Source organism: Balaenoptera borealis (assembly GCF_965194805.1).
Source record: "Balaenoptera borealis genome assembly, chromosome: 10".
Taxonomy (NCBI): Eukaryota; Metazoa; Chordata; class Mammalia; order Artiodactyla; family Balaenopteridae; genus Balaenoptera; species Balaenoptera borealis.
Genome location: NC_138874.1, coordinates 74,459,001 through 74,480,248, shown reverse-complemented (window position 1 = coordinate 74,480,248; position 21,248 = coordinate 74,459,001). Strand labels below are relative to the sequence as shown.

The following is a 21,248-nucleotide window of genomic DNA, read 5'->3' as shown; positions in this document are numbered from 1 at the left end:
ACAATTATTCTTAAAATCATTCATGCTGCTTTGTGATTCAGTAGTTCTTCCTTGACCCTACATTCTCTATTTTCTGCTTCTATGGGTTTGACTCTTTTTGATACCATATAAGTGGAATCATGTAGCATTTGCCTTTCTGCAACTGGCTTATTTACTTTAGCATAGTGTTCTCAAGGTTCATATAAATGGTCAACAGGTATATGAAAAGATGTTTAACATCACTAATCACTAGGCAAATACAAATCAAAACCACAATGAGGTATTATCTCATGCCTCTTAGAATAGCAATTACTTTAAAATTAACAATTACTGGCAAGGATGTGAAGAAACTGGAAACCTTTGTGCACTGTTAGTGGAAACGTAAAATGGTACATCTGCTACGGAAATCAGTATATAGGTTCCTTTAAAAGTTAAGAATAGAGGCTACCATATGATCCAGAAATCCCACTTCTAGGTATTTATCCAAAAGAACTGAAATTAGAATCCTGAAGGAACATCTGTACTCCCATGTTGACTGCACATTATTCTCAATAGCCAAGATGTGGAAGCAACATAAATGTCCATTAATATATGAATGTTAAAGAAAATTTGGTATATCCATACAATGGAACATTATTCAGCCTTAATAAAGAGGAAACCCCACCTCACCTTTTCCAAATATCTTTATTGAGCTATAACCGACATACAAAAAGTATACATATTTAAAATGTACAATTTGGTGAGGTTCACAATATGTATACAGCCTTGAAACCATTACCCCCACCAAAATAATAAATATATTCATCTCCCCTAAAAGTTTTCTCAAGCACCTCTAAATAAAATAAAATCTATTAATAACTGCCATCTGCTCTAGCTGTCAGGAATCCTTTTGTATTTGTCACAGAAGAAGAATAAACAAACATGCAAACATTTTTAGATAGAGATGGTATTTTTCTCCATTCACTGAGGACAAGCTTTTTAAAATAAATGTGACAACATCCCCCTCTTTTACTGGTACAACGTGACTTTTTTCAGAATTTGAGCTAAACTAGTGATGGTGTGCTCTGAATTAGTGATTCTCAAACTTTAGAGTACGTTGGAATCATATGGAAGGTTTGTTAAAACCCAGGTTGCTGGCATCCACCCTCAGAGTTTCTGAGTAGGTCTTGGGGAGGGCTAAGTAAATTTCATTTTTAACAAGTTCCCAAATAATGCTGGTGACTTTGACATGGTTCTCTTATTTGTGGGTTGGTTCCTCATTTACAACCTCAGCTGATATTGATGTCACTGAGGCCAGAATGTCTCCTAAAAGTAAGCCCTACATGTTTTGCTGGAATAGGGAAGGGAAGTTACCTGGCTACCGGGGCTGGTGATTTCTGAAGACTAGGGATCTAACATCCTTCAAAATTGCATAGTGCTTCGAATTCCTATGTTTCTATTTTTCTTCATAAACAAGCTAGCTTCTTCCTGTTTTGCCCTAATGCAGGCATTTAGTTTTGGTGTTCTCTAGCCTGGTAAGCCTGCTACCACTGCTCTTTATTTTCCATCTTTGAGTTGCCAGCTCCTTCTCTCTCTTCTGTTATTGTCTCCTTTCCTGTTTTCTTTTTCATTGTGATCTTAAACCTTTTTTTAATAACTTTAATTTCATTTTAGTGTTTTGTGAAATGGAAATATGAATCCTTTTTTTTCTAGCAAGAAATTCTTTCCCAAGTAGTCTTAACAATACATTATCCCTATTTTGGATGCTTTTATCAAACCTGGAAGATGTTTCAGAAACAGAATCATTTAAGATATTTTATAAATAGAGAATTCAATTCAGTGATGTGTCCCAAAGACTAACTAGTGTCTTACATTAAAAATGTTACTTTACCCCTCCCCAAATTAATTATACTTTAAAATGCTTTTCACTAAATAAAAACTAAAAAGAAAAAGGGGGTGCATTAAAATATGGAGTTCATTTTGTTACTATGTGAGGTCATATTTCTTTCTAGTTCACGAAATCATTACAAATCAAAGTTCAGAAATATTTATCCATGGTCTTTGACATGTCATTGTCTTTCTCTGTAGTCAAATTTCTCTCTTTCTCTAGGCTCTGGGCATAAAGCCTGAATGGGTCCCTGTCTTTACAGAAATTATAGTAAACTGAAGGTGACACATATATGCAGGCACTTCCATGTAGAGTGATGTAGGCTTTGGTAGAAAAATACTGCCTCTTATGAAAGCACTAAAAGGTACTCATCCAGACACTGAGGATTCAGGAGGAACATAATCAACAAAGCAACTTCTAAACTGAGATCCAAGATTTTCTACCTAGAGATTTGTTTTTTAATTTCCCCAACCTTTCTGCCACATTTGTTTTCTCTATTTCTGCTGCATTCAGGTGAGCTGAAATTCCAAATTTTAATTAGCCAACTCAGACTTGACTCTATCAGGAATACAAAATCTTAGCATCTAATGGAATTTATTTTCTTTGCACCCAGAGTTTCCAAATTCCAGCATCTTATGGAGTAAATTTCTATACAGTTGTGCAAGTTGTGTCCTGTCTTTGGGCACTGAACACACAATGTGGAGATTCTGATGGGCCCTACTGCTAACAGTGGGATTTTGGCAGTTTATTTGAATTCTCTAAACAATTTTTCCACTGTAAAACAGTGATAATAATTTTATCCATTTCATAGAATTATTGTAAAGATCAAGTGAAATGTTGGCTGTAAATCGATCAGCACTCTACCTAAGTACTTACTGTGCAATACATTTGGCATTAGCATTGTATCAATTATACAAGAACAAAAACAGTTCATGTTTTTTCACATTATGCTATTTGTATTACAAGGAATCCCATGGCAATTGGCATAAATATGTGGGTACAACATACCCACATGATGGTGAAGGGAATAAACTCAATTTGCATAATTCATATATATATGAATAACCTAAGATTAATGATCCCACTTGTGTGTCATAATCTCTATTGAATTACCAGGGTAAAAATAGTACTTTATAATGATTTTTAAATCTATACTTTGTCAATTTGAGTTACCTATTACCTACCATTATCTAATCATACTGCTAGAAATCACATTCTTTTTTATTTAGTTAGTTATTGACTATTTGAATTTTTATTCTTCTACCACCATTATATTGCCTTTTTTTGGTCTCTGGGGCTGGGATTTAGTTTTATAGATAAATTTATAGATAAATAGAATGCTTTATCATATTGCCCTGTCCAGAAAGATGAAACACAAAAGGACATCAAAACAAAATATCTAACCATTTGTATTAACATGGAGGGGGGGCATAATTTTTATTAACAATTCTTCTCTACTTTGCTCAATCCCCTTGTTTTACCAGAACATTGAATAAAATACTCAATTGCGCAGAAGAGAATATAAGTGTGTGTCCATATGCGTGTATGTGAATGTGCATTCATGTGTGGCATTTACTTCCCCTGGAACAGCAATTATAAGGAAAACAAAACATGTTTTAAATTACAGATTTTAAAACTAGATGATTAACACATTTACTATGATCTCTCTCCAAAGCAACAATTTAGGTTTACAAAGTGAATGCAATGCTTCCAAAATGAATCAAGAAACAGGGTGAGAATATTTTCATCCCTGGGGGAAAAAAATGCCTCTTTATTAAAGTCCATGAGAACTAGTTAAACTATTTATTAATGTAATTATGTGCTTCCCAATATTTGAAACTGATACCACATGTTAAAAATATATAGTTTACAAAGGATCCTTGATGAGTCTATCTATATTTTAATGCATACCAATATAAAAAGACAGCATGAGAAACATATGCAAATACAAAGGTCTATCTAGATACCTACTGAACATCCTCTATTGGTCAGAGTCAATTTAGATGCTTGAAATACAGAGATAAAATTGTTTTTAAAAAAAGCCTTGCACTTAAGAAATTCACATTCTTGATAGCTACATATATTTTATGCATTGTTCAACAAAATATTTGGGCAGATTTTAATAAAATATAATTAAATGAACATATACTTATATATATTATACACATTTATATATATAAATTAGAATATAACATTAACCAATAATAATAATAAATTTTTTTATTAAAATAAAAACAGTGGCAGGAGGCAGTGCAGAGCTTGGAATGGTAGCAGCAAAGATAGATCAGAAAGGTGCTACTCAGGTTTATGGGATTTTAAAGACTAATAAAAGTCAGTTCTAAATTAGAATCTGAAAGCTTAAGTGGCAAAGTCAAAGAGAAACTCCAATTGGTTCCATAATTTTAATTATTCTTGATTATCCATATTATTTTGCGTATAATCACATTCTAGCTCTAAGCCTGCCTTAGATGTAGATTCCTCGGTTACCAGAAAGCCAATAAGGAAGGTAGTAAGCCGAAAAGAGCAAAGGGAATGCACATGTGTGCATGGGCACACACATGGACAAAGTATTTTGAAATTCAAACAACACAGAGGAAAACCATCTATTTCTAGCCCAATCAAAATTTGCTACTAAGTAATGGGAGGGCAACGCTTCTAACAACACCCTTGATCTTGTCAGTGCCTTCTTCATTTGAATAGATTTTAATTGGCATTTTTTAAATAAAACACCTTGCCAGAGATTCAGGTCTGAATTGATGGTCAAGATAAGGATACCTAGTCCTGAATCTGCCTTCACCTGGTCACATGATTTTGGATGACCTGATTCATCTTCTTCATCTCCACAGGATGAAGCTTCCTCAAGTTAAAATGAGAGAAAGTGGTTCAGTGACCTCTAAAAGAAAGTACTTTAGGCTCTACCAACTTAAAAGTCCATTACTCTTAATTTTTCTGCCACTCTGACAGAGCTTCCCCTTTGTAAATTCAGAATGATACATAGAGAATGCCATGAGAAACACACTAGAACTCTCTAGCAGATCTGAGGTAGAACTCTCAGCCATATGGTACAAAGTTGTTTGCTAAAAAGTTTGCCCTCTAGCAATACAATCTCAAATAGATTGATCAGAGCCTCTAATTTTCACCCTCTTGCAAAAGCATTTTTGTTCTCTGTACTTCAAAGAAACTGTCCCTATTAAATTGTTTCAATGCTCAGGCAATAAACCAATTCTTGGTACTTCAATTAATGCTATCATCATTAGTACTCTTCTTTTTCTTATGTCATCTGCACAAAGGAACACTGTAAATGACCTAACTATGCAGAGTTCATGAGCAAATGGGAATATTCTCAAAAATAAAAACACGAGATGTAGTATATCATTGCGCTACCTCTACAAGTTGCTCTTCATCCATTAGAAGACCTATTGCTTGCTTCTCTTTCTAAGAGAATAGACAGAGAGACAAAAAGAAACCGTCTATTAAGTTCAGATCCAGGCTTTAACATGTTTTTCCCCTGAAGTTTTCACGCTGTGTGCCGCCCATTAGGCCACTAGTGAGTTATCTCTCTTACAGACACACCACAAAGATTCAATTGTTTGATTTTTAATGTGACTTTTTTCTTGTCATTACCTTCCCACATGAAGGTTGGCCTTGTTTCTGGAGATGCCATATCTGTAAGCTTTGTTAAGAGGAATATTATTGGGGGGAAAGGAAGGTATCTGCACTTGGGACATTTCATACTAATTTATGGCTGAGAATTCCCTGAAATACTTGAAACACTTCACCTTTATCCCTTTTGAGAAAGGATGGGGCACAAACTTAACAAAAAATGCTTTTCATACATAAATTATTACCCGAATCACCAAAAGTATTAACACTAAGTATTAGTACTTATAAACAGTAAAATGGAAAAGTTACTCCCTGAAAGAAATCAGTCCTGCCTCTAGATTTTGAGTCATGACTTATAAAGAGATTTCCCATAGATAAAATACTTAACAAGCCTTATTATAAAATGGGGGTGACAACTGGTTATCAGGCTAAAATAAAAGGATAAGATAAACTTTTAAGGTTTTCGTTCATTTTAGGATACAGGATATTCGATGAAGATTGCATATCAAGACATCCAATGTTTCCCTGCTTTGTCAAAGATTTAGGTAACATTAAGTTGATATTATGATATCAATTGTAAAAAAGAGTACTAAATACTCTTTCTCTTAGCAGTGATATTTTGATTATTCCTTGAATTGAATATTTAATTACACAATTATTCTTTCATATACTCAATAAATATTCATTCAGTACCTATTTCTACATTCTCATTGCAGCTGGGCTGCCCCTTTTCTCATTTTGTTTCTTTGCTTCTTAAAACCCATACCATTAGGTTATATTTTAAATGTTCTCATTGATCTCCACTTTATAGTCTTGGTTTCTCAATTAGATTTGAGTTCTTCTATAAGGGTAAGTTCTGCATCTTTTATTTCTGTTGAATTATTCTTATCACTGCCTATATGGCATAGACCCTCAGATGCTTCTAATTAACCTATCTCCTATTTTTCCCTACGAAAACAAATAGGCTATTTTTTGTTGAGCTAAAAGACTATATTTTCAAGTATCACTCACAGTTAGGTGTAATGATGTTATTATGTACCAGGCTATAAGATGTATAGGAAAATATGTGTTACTACCAGGAAGTGTCCTTAAAAATAAGGAGAAGCATCAACAGATTTCTTCTTTTGTTAATGACAGCTCTGTTTATATAATTTTAATATCCTGTCAGTAACCAGTATAAATTCTAGGTATGCCTTCAATTCTTGATATTCCTGGTAGTAATGTTCTATAAAGTCACTATGAACACTGAATTAATAAATACTAAACCAATGCTCCTAGGGGAGATATGTAAATATATGCATACATATCTAAGAATCTTGAATCCTAAAATCAATTCATCCTGGAAGATCCCATTTTCTTCATTTTACAAAAGATTCAGAAGTGTTAAGTGACTTGCCTGAGATAGCCCAACTAACAGGTAGGTGTCAGAGCTGGGATTCAAGCCTCAGCCCATTGGCCCCAGAGTTAAAAGGGATAGCCACTGGGGGGAAAAAAAAAGTCACCCTGGAGAGGAGAGTATTTGCATTTATCTGCAGACAGCAGCAGTCTTATTCATCTAAAGAGTTAGAGGTCAGAATATTGGGCTACCAGACAGCTGGAAAATGAATAGGAACACCCCCAGTAAAGGGAACCATAGTGGGTAAGCCTCAGTATTTGCATAGAAATTTCCCTCAAATTCTCTGGCAGAATTCTTAACTGAGTAATGCAAGAGTGTGATTAAATGCATAAGAAATAAACTGAAAGGTGGAAAAATCTAAACAGAGATTTCAGAAACTCCTGAGTAAGATAAAACTGGGGAAAAAAATTTTTTTCCAGCAGAATCATACCACCAATAATATGAAATGAAGATCTACAAGTAAAAGGGAAATTATATCAGATGGAAATTCATATCATGAAGAAATGATGAAATGGTAGATAGTTAAATATAAATGACTGTTTTGCTTTCTTAAATACTATAAAGAAAATCATTTGTTTAAAGCAAAAGTTTTAATAATGTGTTATCATGCCTATAACATTTAAGTAAAATGTATGACAAAAATAGCAAGGGAATGTATGAAACAATAGCAAGGGAAAGGAGATTAAATGGATTTATAGGACAAATAAAACAAATAGCAAGATGGTAGACTTAAACCAAACATATCAATAATTATATTTTATATAGTAAAAACTACAACTAAAAGGCAGATATCGACAGACTGAATTAAAAAAATAAGACTGAACTATGTCAATATGTTGTTTACAAGTAAAAAAAAATGCTTTGAATATAAAACCAGATAGGTGAAATAATGGAATACTTTACAAAGAATGGAAACTAAAAGATTTAGAAAAGACATTCCATGGAAACACTAATAGAAGGAAAGCTGGCCTATGTTAATATCAATGTTTCACTAAAAAGAACATTACAAGATATAAAAAGGTCATTTCAAAGTGAAATCAAGCAGCAAATTATCAGTAAGATGTGACAATCCTTGTTGTGTACACAGCTAATAACACAGCAAAAATTAATAAGAATGAAGGAAGAAATGAACAAATCCACAATCATACTTAGTGAATTTAATGATCCATTTTTGGGAGTTGATGAAACAATTAGACAAAAATAAGTAACAGAGAATATTTTAATAACACTATCAAACAAACTGACCTAGTTGATATTTCTAGAACACTATACTAGTAATTGTTGAACGCACATTTTTTTCAAGTGGAAGCATGTGCAAAATAAGTTATAGTCCAAGGCATAAAGAAAGTTTCAACAAATTTCAAAGAATTTTTAAAATACAGTCTTATCTCTGAGCACTTGGAGTTAAGTTACAAATCAAAATGAAAAGATATCCAAAACAAAGAAACACATATTTGGCAATTGAGCAGCACTTGCAAATACCATGAGTCAAAGAAAAATAAGAGAAAAAAAGTGTGGAACTACTTTGAAGTGAAAGAAAATTAAAGATAAAACACAACATATCAAAATGTATGGGATATAGCTGATGCAATCTGTAGAGAAATTTACTGCATTAAGTACTTAGAAAAGAAGGAAAAATTCAATAATAATCTAAGATTTCTTATTATTTGCCTAGTTAAAGAAGAGCAAATCAAACCAAGGAAAGCAGCACATAGCAAATAATGAAGAGAATAAATCAATGAAGTACAACAGAAACCAAGAAAAAATAAATAAACAAACAGGTTCTGTAGAAATACTAATACAAAGTTTCTGTAGAAATACTAATAAAATTGATAAACTCCTAAAAGTAATAGCCATGAAAATTAAAAAAGAGAAAAACATAAAATAATATCAAAAATGAAAAATCACTATATATCCTTAAAACACTAAAGGGATAAAGGGATTACTATGAACACGTTTATACCAGCAAATTAAACAATCTAGATAAAACTGACAAAGTTCTTGAAAAACAATGTACCAAAAATGACAAAAGATGAAGTAGAAAATATGCATATCTTTATATCTGTTAATACAAGGTAAGAGCAGGCACTTCAGAAAAGAGATATTTAAACAAACAGTTGGAACATAAAAATAAGCTCAATAATATCAATCATCAAGGAAATGTGAATTAAAACCATGAGATATCACTATAAACCACTAGGGTAGGTAGAATTAGAAAGACAAGCCACGTTTCCATGATGTGAAGCTCCCAGAAATCTCCTCCATTGTAGGTGGGAGTGTAAAATGGTACAACTTCTTTGGAAATGATTCCTCAGTTTTTTATGAAGTTACACAGTCCCTTACTATATAAACCATTCGTTATATTCGTAGGCATTTACACAAGAGAAATAAAAATATGTGCCCACATAAGAACTTCTACAAGAATGTGTATAGAAATTTTAATTATAATTGTTCCAATTTGGAAGGAACTCAAATTTTCATCCACAGGTGAATCAACAAATTATATTCATGCAGTGGAATGATATTTATACATTTAAAAGAATAATTTATACTGATATAGACAACTACATGAACGAGGAGTATACACTGACATACAATGATTTCATTACTATGAAATTCTAGATTAGGCAGAGGTAATCTAAGTAATAGAAAGCAGATCAGTGGTTACCTGAGGCAGTGGCTGTGGGAAAGTGACCGCAAAAGAAACATGAGGAAATATTTTGAGATGATGAAAATATTCTCTATCTTAATTTTGGTGGTGGTTTTGTAAGTCTGTTTATATTTGTCAAAACTCATTAAACTGCATTCTTATAATCATTTATTTTATGAAAATTTTGTCTCAGTAAAGTTGAATAAAAACATTTGAGTATACACAAATAATACTTTAAATGCAACTTTACAAAACATAGGCAATGAGGATGAACTGTGATATTTTACTCTTTTTTTTTTTTTTTTTTCCCACTGAAGCACTGGAAAGATAAAAAGTCTTCCTGACTAAAGATGGAGACTGGAAACCTGAAGACTACATAGTCTAAATTAGAAAATCAGATGAATAATTCCCTGTGAGTCATTAAGAAACTAATTTAAATCTCTCCAACCCTGGGTTTGCTGAGTGACTACTAGACTCACCATGTAGTAAGCACTTATTTTAAATATTAAGCAGAACTTCATAGCAAACTAAGAGAGGTAAATAATATAAATAATAAATAAATGATAAATAAATGTCTTAGATCAATGTAATCCCCATAAGGCATTCTTTAAAACTAAAATAACAGGCACACACAATACACAAACTCAAGCTGTACTGAAACTCCAGTTTTCAAAAAAATCAGCATCTGTCAAGCACTTTCATCTTTAGAGTAGTAACAAAATCCTGGTATGACAACCCATAACGTGCTTTGCTCAATGATTTTCTATGTTTAGTTATTCCAAATTATAAAACATGTATGAGTGATTAAAACTCACAGTGAGAAAAGTAGCTACTAGCCTGACAATAAACAAATTACAATCAGTTGAAAATTTATAATAACCATGTAACATTCTCTTAATGAAGAATGTATATAAGATTGCAGTTGAACCTTTCTAATGATTTTCAAAGAGATGTCTCAAAAGTTCATTAGCAACATCGAAGTTTCAAGATGAAATAGCTCTATGAAGAAAAAGTACTGCAAGAAGGAAAAAAAGCTAGGAAAAAGGAAGAGAGGGAGATGGATATGGAGACCAAGAGGGAGAGGAAAGGGGGAGGGAGAATTGGGAAGGGAGAAGAGGAGAAGAAAGGGGAAAGAGGGGGATAGAGAAAAGAGCAGAGCAGAGGAAACAGAACACAGTGGAAGAGAACACTGCTATTATAGTGTTATACTTTTAAAGAAGTATGGTGTTTATCACTTCTTAGGTAAATCTTAACTGAAGCCCTCAAAAAAACCAAAAAACCCACCAAAAACAAAACCTTGTTTCAGTTTCCAAAGATTGTCCTCCACTGAGCTAGTTGCCTTCAAGAGATATACAAATATTCAGGGTATTTTTAATTACTTCTACTGTAAAGATCAGAGTCATTGATTGCAATAGGATAAGAACATTTACTACAGGCAATGGAAAAATCATATTGCCCCATAAAAAACAAAGTAACATATGTAACTATTAATAAAGAATACATTAAATATTAAGATTATTAAGCATGTAATTACAATTTTCCATTTCATAAGTTCTTTCATAGTAATTATAAATACTACTGGTCATCAATCTTGTTTTAGTTTTGAAGAAACCAGTGAAAGGCTAAGGGTGGTGGCCATGTATAATTTGTCAGATTAAACTGAAATAATTTCTCTATGGCATTTTTACAAAGCACATTTTTTTTGATACAATATGGATTTTTTTCAGGATATTGTGTGACTAAAATGCAAAACTGTACACCATCTCCAATGAAAATATGTAAGAGTGATAGATGGCAACTTAATGTATTTCCATTGCTTTGGGAAAACATTCTGCATTTGCATGCTTGTTTTCCTTCGGTCTTCAAGAGGTCTAATTTGTATTCCAGATAAATCAGTTCAAGTTTAACTAACTATTGATGTTCAGACGTTGCACTACCATATATAGATAATATAAAGATGAAGGGAATACAAATGGCTCTGTTCTCTTGATAGTGCCTGCCATTATCTGAACCCAGTATGAGAGAGAAACAGAAGGGGATCCATAACTGCAGCCTGTGAAGTACAACTTCATGAGCACAGGGCAGGTGAAGAAGAGTGAAACCTTTCCAGCGCAATGCACAAAGTCCAGCATCCTACCTTCCTATGACACTCACTATGAAAGTCTCCTGGAACCTTGAGCTTTGAAGATGAGTAAATGTGGGGCAGACAAGAAATGTGTGTATATTGAGGAAGAGGGGAAACAGAGAGCCAGAAAATTCCAGATGAGGGACCAACTCCAGTTCAAGGTTCTTGCGGTTAGCAATTACTTGTTAACCTATGTAACTCTGCTATTTTCCGTTAAAAGCACTCAGAGAAAATGCCAAGCCTTTTCTCTAGAATTAGCCAGGTCCCTTTTTCAGTAACTAGATTTGATAGACTGTTTGAAAACTTGTATCAAAAAGAGGCACTTGTTCTAGTCCCCTAACATTATATAATTAACAGCTTTGCTCAGCTGTCACAAATTACCCAAAACTTGGTAGCTTTAAAACAACACGAATTTCTTATCTTACAGTTTTCAAGATTAGAAGTTGGAAATGGGTTCACTTAGCTAAAATCAAGATGTTAGTAGGGCTGTGTTCCTTCTAGAAGTTCTAGTGGGAATCCACTTCCTTGATTTTTCCTATATTCTAGGGGACCCCCTTCCATCTTCAAAGCCAACAACAGCTGTTAGACTTTTTTTTTTGTTATTATCACATTGTCATTAACTATGCTCTCTCTTCTACCTTTAAGAACCCTTACGATTATATTGGACACATCCAGATAATACAGAATAATTTTTTGATCTCAAAGTCAACTGATTAACAACCTTAATTCCCCCTTGCCACATAACATAACATATTTACAGGTTCTAGAGACTAGGCTGTGAACAACTTTGGAGGAGGGGGCATATTCTGCCTACCATACCCACTTTAGTTTTAAAAACCTGAATCACTCTGAGTGATATGGAAAGACAAGACCTCAGATCCTTGGCAAGTGTCATGTAGCCACAGTTGGAGATGAGGCACAAGACATACAGAACTATTTCAGTAAGTTTCTCCCTTGTAGGCAAAAATATAAAAACAGAAAGCAGATTGGTGGTTGTCTAGTGCTGAGGGTGAGAATAGGGGTTAACTGTAAAAGGGCATGAGAGTATTTTGGGGGGGGGGTGATGGAAACGTTCTAAAATGGGATTGTGGTGATGGTTGCATATCTGCATAAATTTAATAAAAACCATTGAATTATAAAGTTTATAGTAAATAGTATCCCCATAAGAGTATTAAAAATTTGACTTTGCCTTCTTACACATATATTTTATTAAAATTATAAGAACACCACTTGTGAAAATATTTGAGTATTTGAACGTCATGAGACTGAGGCACTCTCTTTTTGAGATTTTTTAAATGTGTCCATTTCTTCCATTTTTGCTTAAAATACTCTATCTTCCCTCAGACTTAAATGTAAATGAGACAAGCAGTTAGACATTGACATTCAAAGATTTTATGCATGTTTTCAATGCTTTTAGGAAATTCTTACAGGTCTCCTCAATGGCAGAATACAGGTCTTGAGAAAACCATCTGAAACTGTAGCTCTTTGGGAAAAGCCCCAGGATATCACCTTGTCCTTCAAGAGTACTTACTGAGTGTTCCATTTTGCAAGGAATCATACAAGCCCCTGTATATGTTGACTTTTGCTGATACTGACCCTTTCTCTTCACACTAGGTGACTGGGTCTTGCTAAAGTCAACAGGGCTAGCAGAGTGGACTGGAAATCCTTGATGACTAAGTTCTCTAACCATGAACAGAAATGGTACCAACTATATTTCTCTTGTCTCCCTTTCCTATACGTCCCATTTTATATTCACAGATAAACTGTACCCAAGATATTGCTAGACAGTGGAGTTTTGAGAAGGTATGACCTGCACAAGAGGCATAAACCCACCCACAAACCCTCCCACACACAGCATTCTAATTATGGCAATGATCTGCAATAAAGATCAGATCAGAAGCCTTCACGAGGGTTGTTCTATAAGCCTGGAATATATGCTCCATCCTCTCTTGTTGTATATTTCTAATATCTGCCTAAAAGTCACTTATTTAGAAAGTTCTTCATCTATTATTCTGTCATTCATCACATCTTTCACGTTATAATTTTGTGTTTATTTCCCTGATTAGATTTATTGTCTGCATTCCCCCACCTTGTTCATTATTATACACACAATGTTCCATATACAGCCTGAAACAAAGAATGTGTTACATAAATATTTAAGTATTAAATGAATGGATAAGTAAATGAGTGAAATGAAAGCATTTTGCCATTTTTAGATGTCAATTACTGGACAAACCACTTAACATCTCTGAGCTTCAGGTTCCTCATAACTATAATACGGGAAAACAATAACTTCCCTGCTTTTCGCAAAGTTACGTGAGAGCTAACTCTGGAAACATCTAAACTCCACAGAAATACAAGAAATACACTTCCCATCAAAAAACAGAGCAGATAAGTTAATCCTAAGAGACTGATAAAATGCCCATTTTTCTAATTAGGCTACATTTACTCAATCAAAGAAAATGACCTTGAGAACATTATAAAGATCCAAACTGTGGACAAAGAGGTTTCAATGACTCAGAACCTCTTTCTCTTTGATTTGTGGTTTACCTGGGAGTTTGCTTGGCAAAATTAGCAAATTTTACCCCCATCCCAGGCTTTTCTCCTGTGATTTTCCTATCACTCTGTAACACAGCAGGTGGTCAAGATCTCAGCTGCCCTCTTAGATGAACTATGGTTCAGGGAGTTGCAACCTGTGCAATATAAGTGACATCCAGAGTCTTATCCCAGGTATCATGACTCCAAGCCTTGATATTAGTCACATACCATGAAAGAATTTTGTGCAATTAAAACAATTTCATCCAAACTAACGTTTATTTATCTATGGAGTGGTAGAAAATACAGGGAAATAGATCTTTTGAATTATGGACTTTATATAGTAGAATTGCAAATCAAAGCAAGACTGATTCATTTTTTTAATATCTTTTCAACTCTCAACCACACATGTTTCTGAATTTGATCATAGCCCATCAGTAGATAAAACTGTAGGATAATTTCAGAAATGGTGGGTATCAACTGATGGAGATAATGGCAGTTCAGGAAAATGTTATCTGTGTGAATTGCAATTATGTAATTCTTACCTCAGCTATATTCCATGGCTCTGTCATTCATCTTACGTTGTGCTGCCCACAAGTTCATTGCCTAGGGGAATAAAAATAGAGAAATGCAATGTCTTTGGTTAATGTTTCTGAAGCAATTTTTTGGTGAATCAAACTAAAACTATCTTTCCCATTTAATGCTTAATAAAACCACAGGCAATGTATACCTCAATTGCTGTATAAATACAGTGTATGCTGTTTCCAAGAGAACAATTATTTAACCCACTGAGAGGAAAACATATTCAAAAACTATCTCAGCTAGCTAACTTTTATAATTCTTAGGGATATCCACCCCATGTAGAGCAGTGGGAAGTCTTATGACTATAATATATATATAATTTTATATGTATGCAACTGAATTAGCTTTACCCAGAGTAGGTCCACCTCTTTATTTTACAGGTAATACAAGAGACCAATGCCATTATTTACCAGAGGTTATTCTTAAACTTAAGAATGCTATTTCGGGGCTTCCCTGGTGGCGCAGTGGTTGAGAATCTGCCTGCCAATGCAGGGGACATGGGTTCGAGCCCTGGTCTGGGAAGATCCCACATGCCGCGGAGCAACTAGGCCCGTGAGCCACAACTACTGAGCCTGCGCATCTGGAGCCTGTGCTCCGCAACAAGAGAGGCCACGACAGTGAGAGGCCCGCGCACCGCAATGAAGAGTGGCCCCCGCTCACCGCAACTGGAGAAAGCCCTCGCACAGAAACGAAGACCCAACACAGCCAAAAATAAATAAATAAATAAATAAATTTATAAAAAAAAAAAAAAAGAATGCTATTTCGACTGTTATCTATATAATCTTATTAAAAGTTTTCTGGAAATTTCCTAAAGTCTCTCTCCAAATTTTCTCTCAACTAGCCAAATTCCAATTTAAGTGGTCATTCTTTGCCTGAGATGAGTTGCACTAAAAAAGTTGATACCTGAAATTATCAGCTAGTAGCACCTTAATTTATCCAACCACTTCCCATGAAGAAATATAGTACAGAAGTGAATCCTAAGGGAGTGAAAAAATGCTCATCAGATATTCAATAAACAATTGCTGAGCAAACATTCCATTCCAGCCACTGTATGAGGTATCTGAACAAAATATAATGATGAGCAATATTGAGTCCAAGCCAAGGGGCCCTAAGTGAAATGGCTGGAAAAGGTAATTAATCAGAGGTCTCTGAGCATATCAGGGAATAAACTCCGATTTCCACTTGGTAAATTTTTTCATCAGGCTTAGAAGAGTTTACTTATAGAAGTATCCAAAATTCAAATAATAAAACGTTAAGGTTTTCTATAGCAGCTGATATTCATTCACTACTCCAAGAAAAAATACATCTGCTCTACTCCTTTTCATACAAATATAATTGTAATAAGGTTTGGTGCTGATTCATAATTTGTCCCTTTATTGCTTACTCTTTTGAACTTTTCACTTGGTTTGAATCTGGATTACACCAAAATATCCAGTTTTTCAGCTAATTACCTACTTGAACCACTGTGAGAAACAGACATATCACTCCCTTTTATAGGTCACATCAGGATTATGTCCAATGACATTGGTATTAAGTAATAAATCTGGCAGTTTCAATATTTTCAAGGTATGAGTGCTGTCATATAAGTGTGTGGTATTTGGATTTATTTTCTCAAACTATCTCTAAGACAACATATGTGTGGTTTGAATATAGTGTTTAAATAATAAAAGCATACATTAATACTTAAAAGAGTAATATGCGTATTTCTATGTTATATAATTTCATCCCAACACTTGAAAATATTATCAAAAACTTTTAATTTTTAGTATGGAAAGCTTCAAAAAACAAAGGGAGAATTGCTTCATGTAGTTTCAACTATTATCAATTCACAGCCCAAGCATCTCATGTGACTTCACATTTGCCCTTGTTCCTTTCACTTTCAAAATGGTTCAAGATTGGATAATAAACTATAAAAATTCAACCAATGTATAATCATGTAAAAAATTTTGATATAGTTAATTATAAACCAGTAGCTCTGACTTTTTTTATTCCTTAATTCCCAGGGAGGAAAGAAACTAATTTAGAAAGCATTTGACTTAGTTTTGCCCTCTGACACTGCCATTGTCCTGATTTTGAATTCTTCCAAACATGGAAGCCCAAACTGTTCTCTCTTCTTCCCACTATATAACTATTTTTAAGAATCCAGTTCTTCTATTCCTATATCAGATCAAACCTTCCCTTTCCTGTAGTTATACTTCTTGACATGATGCTTGGAAACGAGGCTCAATTCAGTTCTGGCCCTTTGTCTATAAGGAATGGATCAGATATAAACAATTGAGCAGGTCAATAATATTTGATGAGGTATATGAGTACTTCTCTTGCAGACAAGGGAAAAGCCCCTTTGGGAAATACCCTGGGTTTGGAATCAAAAGGTTCTTAGCTATAATCACGGCTCTGCTGTCACTAGCAATAAAACACTTTACAACTTCAATAAGTCTCAGTCTCCTCATGGGTACAAAAAAAAAAAAAAAAAAAGCTAATTCCTACCTCACACAGAGAAATTTTTTTTAGTAAAAAAAGAAATTACTATGTCACATGGTGAAGCTTACTAAATTTCTAGCATTTGGAGGTGAATCTGTTTCTATCAGTTTTTATATCATGGACAAGTTATATATAAGTCTGTGACAAGTTTCAATATCTTCTCCAGTTATGTGATGACACTGAATATGGGCTGGGCAGAAGGGAAGTAATTATTAGCAATAAAGAAGAAAGCATTGTTGCTGATTTCCCTTAATGTTGTTGAACCTCAGAATAGAGGAGCTCCGTGTCCTCACTTCTGTGGACCCAAGTAGCCTTGGGTCGGTCATTAGCAGCTAGAATTGTTGCCAAACCTGAAAGTACCCTTTAACTGAACAGGAGAACGAATAAGTAACTACTAACATCAACATGAACTAAATAGATGTATTTAAAGATGCAGTCAATTCTCTTCTTATAGGTAAGCAGGGTCCTCCTTACAGCACAGTAAACTGGGCAATTTCCTCAGACCTCGTCTTTAGCCTTGGTTGGAAACTGTGAAAGAACCATGGAGAAGGAAAAAGGAACTGCTACCTGAAGCTAAATGATCCTGAGGTGGTCTCAGAAACAACCCTGCAATAGGAATCTAAATAACCAAAAACTGGCATGATCACCCTGACCAATTCATTCAATTATTATTAAACATGTAGTTATTGAATTATTAATCTGCTATAAACACCCTTGTATGCATTTAGGATACAATGTTGAGTAAGATAAATAAGAATCCTGCTTCTTAGGATTTTCATTGGATGAGAAGAGGAACAAATAAACAAACTGATTTCAGAGAGTTAAGTGTTATGTAGATGGTAAAGCAGAATTAGAGACAGAGTGAAAGAAATTGGAACAGAGGTGTTCCATTTCAAGCAGGTTGGTGAGGAAAGGTATTTGGATGAATCAACATTTGAGTAGAACTTTGAAAGATATAGAGGGACGGGCCGTGATGATATCTAGAGGAATAGCAAATGGCTAAAGCACTAAGGGATACTGAAAGAAAAGAGCAGTAGAGATCAGGTTACCAGGGCAAATAAGGGACAGTTCACATAAGGTTTTGTAAGGCTGGAAAAGGAGTTTAGACTGTGTACTAAACGTGAGAAGAAGCTACTGGAATGTTTTGAGCAGGAAAATGATGGGATCTGATGTGCATATGAAAAAAACTTTAGTCACTGTGTGTAGAAAATGCTGTTAACAGCAAGATTGAAAGCAGGATGAACAGTTAGGGGCTAGTGCAGTGATGATGGCCTGGGTTAGTACAGTGATAGTAGTAAAGATGAGAGGGATCTGTCACATAATGTGACTAAACCTTACTGATGGATTGGATTTATGGAGTGAAGGAAAAAGAGGAGTTAAGGACAAATCTCAGGATATTAGCAGGAGCAAGTGAATCAGTTAGGTACAGTGAATTTAGGTGGGGACATCTAGAAGAGGGAAAGATTTTCCTTTTGAGGCATAATACCAAGAGTTACCTTTGAACATATTGAGACTCCAATTAGGTTTCTAAGAAAGGTGTCAAATAGACATCTGAAAATACATATTTAGGGAGCATATATTTGGCTTAAAGTAGAAATAAATTTGGAGGTTATCAGTACATAGTATTGGGTTGGTCAAAAAGATTAAAGCTAAATGAGATCACTCTAGGTAAGGACAGGTAAGCTCTGAGAATCTTAAATGTTTAAAGTTTAGAAAGGAGATATGGGAACAGCAAATAAGACACAGAAGGAATGGATCAAGTAAGAGGAAGAAAACTTGGAAAATGTGCTGAGACTGAAGCCATATAAAGAAAACATTTCAAAAAGAAATAATAATTACCATTGAAAAAAATCAATGGATAAGTGGACCTGAACAGTTCAAACCTGTGTATGTGTGTGTATATACATACATACAAAATATACAGTGTATATAGTATATATCTGTGTATATATGGTATACATTATGCACATAGTAGAAAGATAGGTAGGTACATAGATAGATAGATAGATATAGACAGAGACAGAGAGACAGAGAAACAGATTGAGTACCATATATATATATATATAGTATTCAAAGTTAAGATATTGTCTATCAGTAACAAAACTGAATCAGTTAATAAAAATACTCCCAACCAACAGAAGTCCAGAAACAGATGGCTTCATAGGTGAAGTCTAAGAAACATTTAGAGAAGAGTTAATACTTATCCTTCTTAAACTATTCTAAAATATTGCAGAGAAAGGAACTCTTCTGAACTCAATATCTGGAAATCAATCAGTGTGATAAACTATATCAACATATTGAAGAATAAAAACTATAGGATCATCCCAATAGATGCAGAAAAAGCTTTTGACAAAATTCAACACCCATGTATGATTAAAAACTCTCCAGAAAGTGGGCATAGAGGTAACATACCTTAACATAATAAAGGCCGTATATGACAAACCTACAGCTAACATCATACTCAACAGTGAAAAGCTGAAAGCATTTCCTCTAAGGTCAGGAACAAGACAAGGATGTCCATTCTCACCACTTTTATTCAACATAGTATTGGAAGTCCTATCCACTGCAATCAGACAAGAAAAAGAAATAAAATAACCCAAATTGAAAAGAAAGAAAGTAAAACTGTCACTGTTTGCAGACATGATATTATACATAGAAAATCCTAAAGAAACTAACAGAACTCATCAATGTATTCAGTAAAGTTGCACGATACAAAATTAATATACAGAAATATGTTGCATTTCTGTACATCAACAATGAACTATAAGAAAGAGAAATTAAGAAAAAAATCCCATTTATCATTGCATCAGAAAAATACCTAGGAATAAAGTAAAAGACATATACTTGAAAACTTATAAGATATCGATGAAAGAAACTGAAGATGACAAGTACCAAGTTCATAGATTAGAAGAATTAATATTGTTAAAATGATCAAATTACCCAAGATATTCTACACATTCAATGGAATCCCTATCAAAATACCAATGGCATTTTTCACAGAACTAAAACACATAATTCTAAAATGTGTATGAAAACACAACAGATCCCAAATAGTCAAAGCAATCTTGAGAAAAGAAGAACAGGGCTGGAGGTATCATGCTCCCTGAAGCAGACTTTACTAAAAAGCTACAGGATTCAAAACAGTATGGTACTGGCACAAAAACAGACACTTAGATCAATGGAACGTAATAGAGACCCCAGAAATAAACCCGTGAACGTATGGTCAAATAACCTATGACCAAATAGGCAAGAATATACAATGGAGAAAAGACAGTCTCTTCAATAAGTGATGCTGGGAAAACTGGACATGTAAAGATGTAAAAAAATTAAATTAGAACATTCTCTAATGCCATATACAAAAATAAACTCACAATGGATTAAAGACCTAAATTTAAGACTGGAAACCATAAAACTCCTAGAAGAAAAACATAGGCAGAAAACTCTTTGACATAAATCGCAGCAATATTTTCTTTGGATTTGTCTCCTAAGGCAAAGGATACAAAAGCAAAAATAAATACATGGGACCTAATTAAACTTAAAAGATTTGCATAGCAAAGGAAACCATCAACAAAATGAAAAAGTAAGTGAATGAATGGAAGAAAGTATTTGCAAATGGTATGACAGATAAGGGGTTAATATTCAAAACATATAAACACTCATACAACTCAATATCAAAAAAATAAATAACCCAATTTAAAAATGGGCAAAAGACCTGAATAGTAATTTTTCCAAAGAAGACATACAGATGGGCAACAGGCACATGAAAAAATGTTCAACATTGTTAATCATCAGAGAAATGCAAATCAAAACCACAATGAGATATCAGCTCACACCTATCAAAATGACTATCATCAAAAAGAACGCAAATAGCAAATTTGGCAAGGATGTGGAGAAAAGGGAACCCTTGCATACTGTTGGTGGGAAAATAAATTGGTATATCCACTATGGAAAACAGTATGGAGGTTCCTCAAAAACTAAAAACAAAACTACCATATGATCCAGCAATTCCACTCCTAGGTATATATCCAAA

At 34.0% G+C, this 21,248-nt stretch overlaps 1 long non-coding RNA gene across 1 annotated transcript in view; it reads right to left on the bottom strand.

Annotated features, from left to right (window-relative positions):
* LOC309604718 overlaps positions 1-21,248 on the bottom strand; it is an 80,587-nt gene that overhangs the window by 33,886 nt on the left and 25,453 nt on the right. The gene's annotated exons all lie outside the window — the stretch shown is intronic.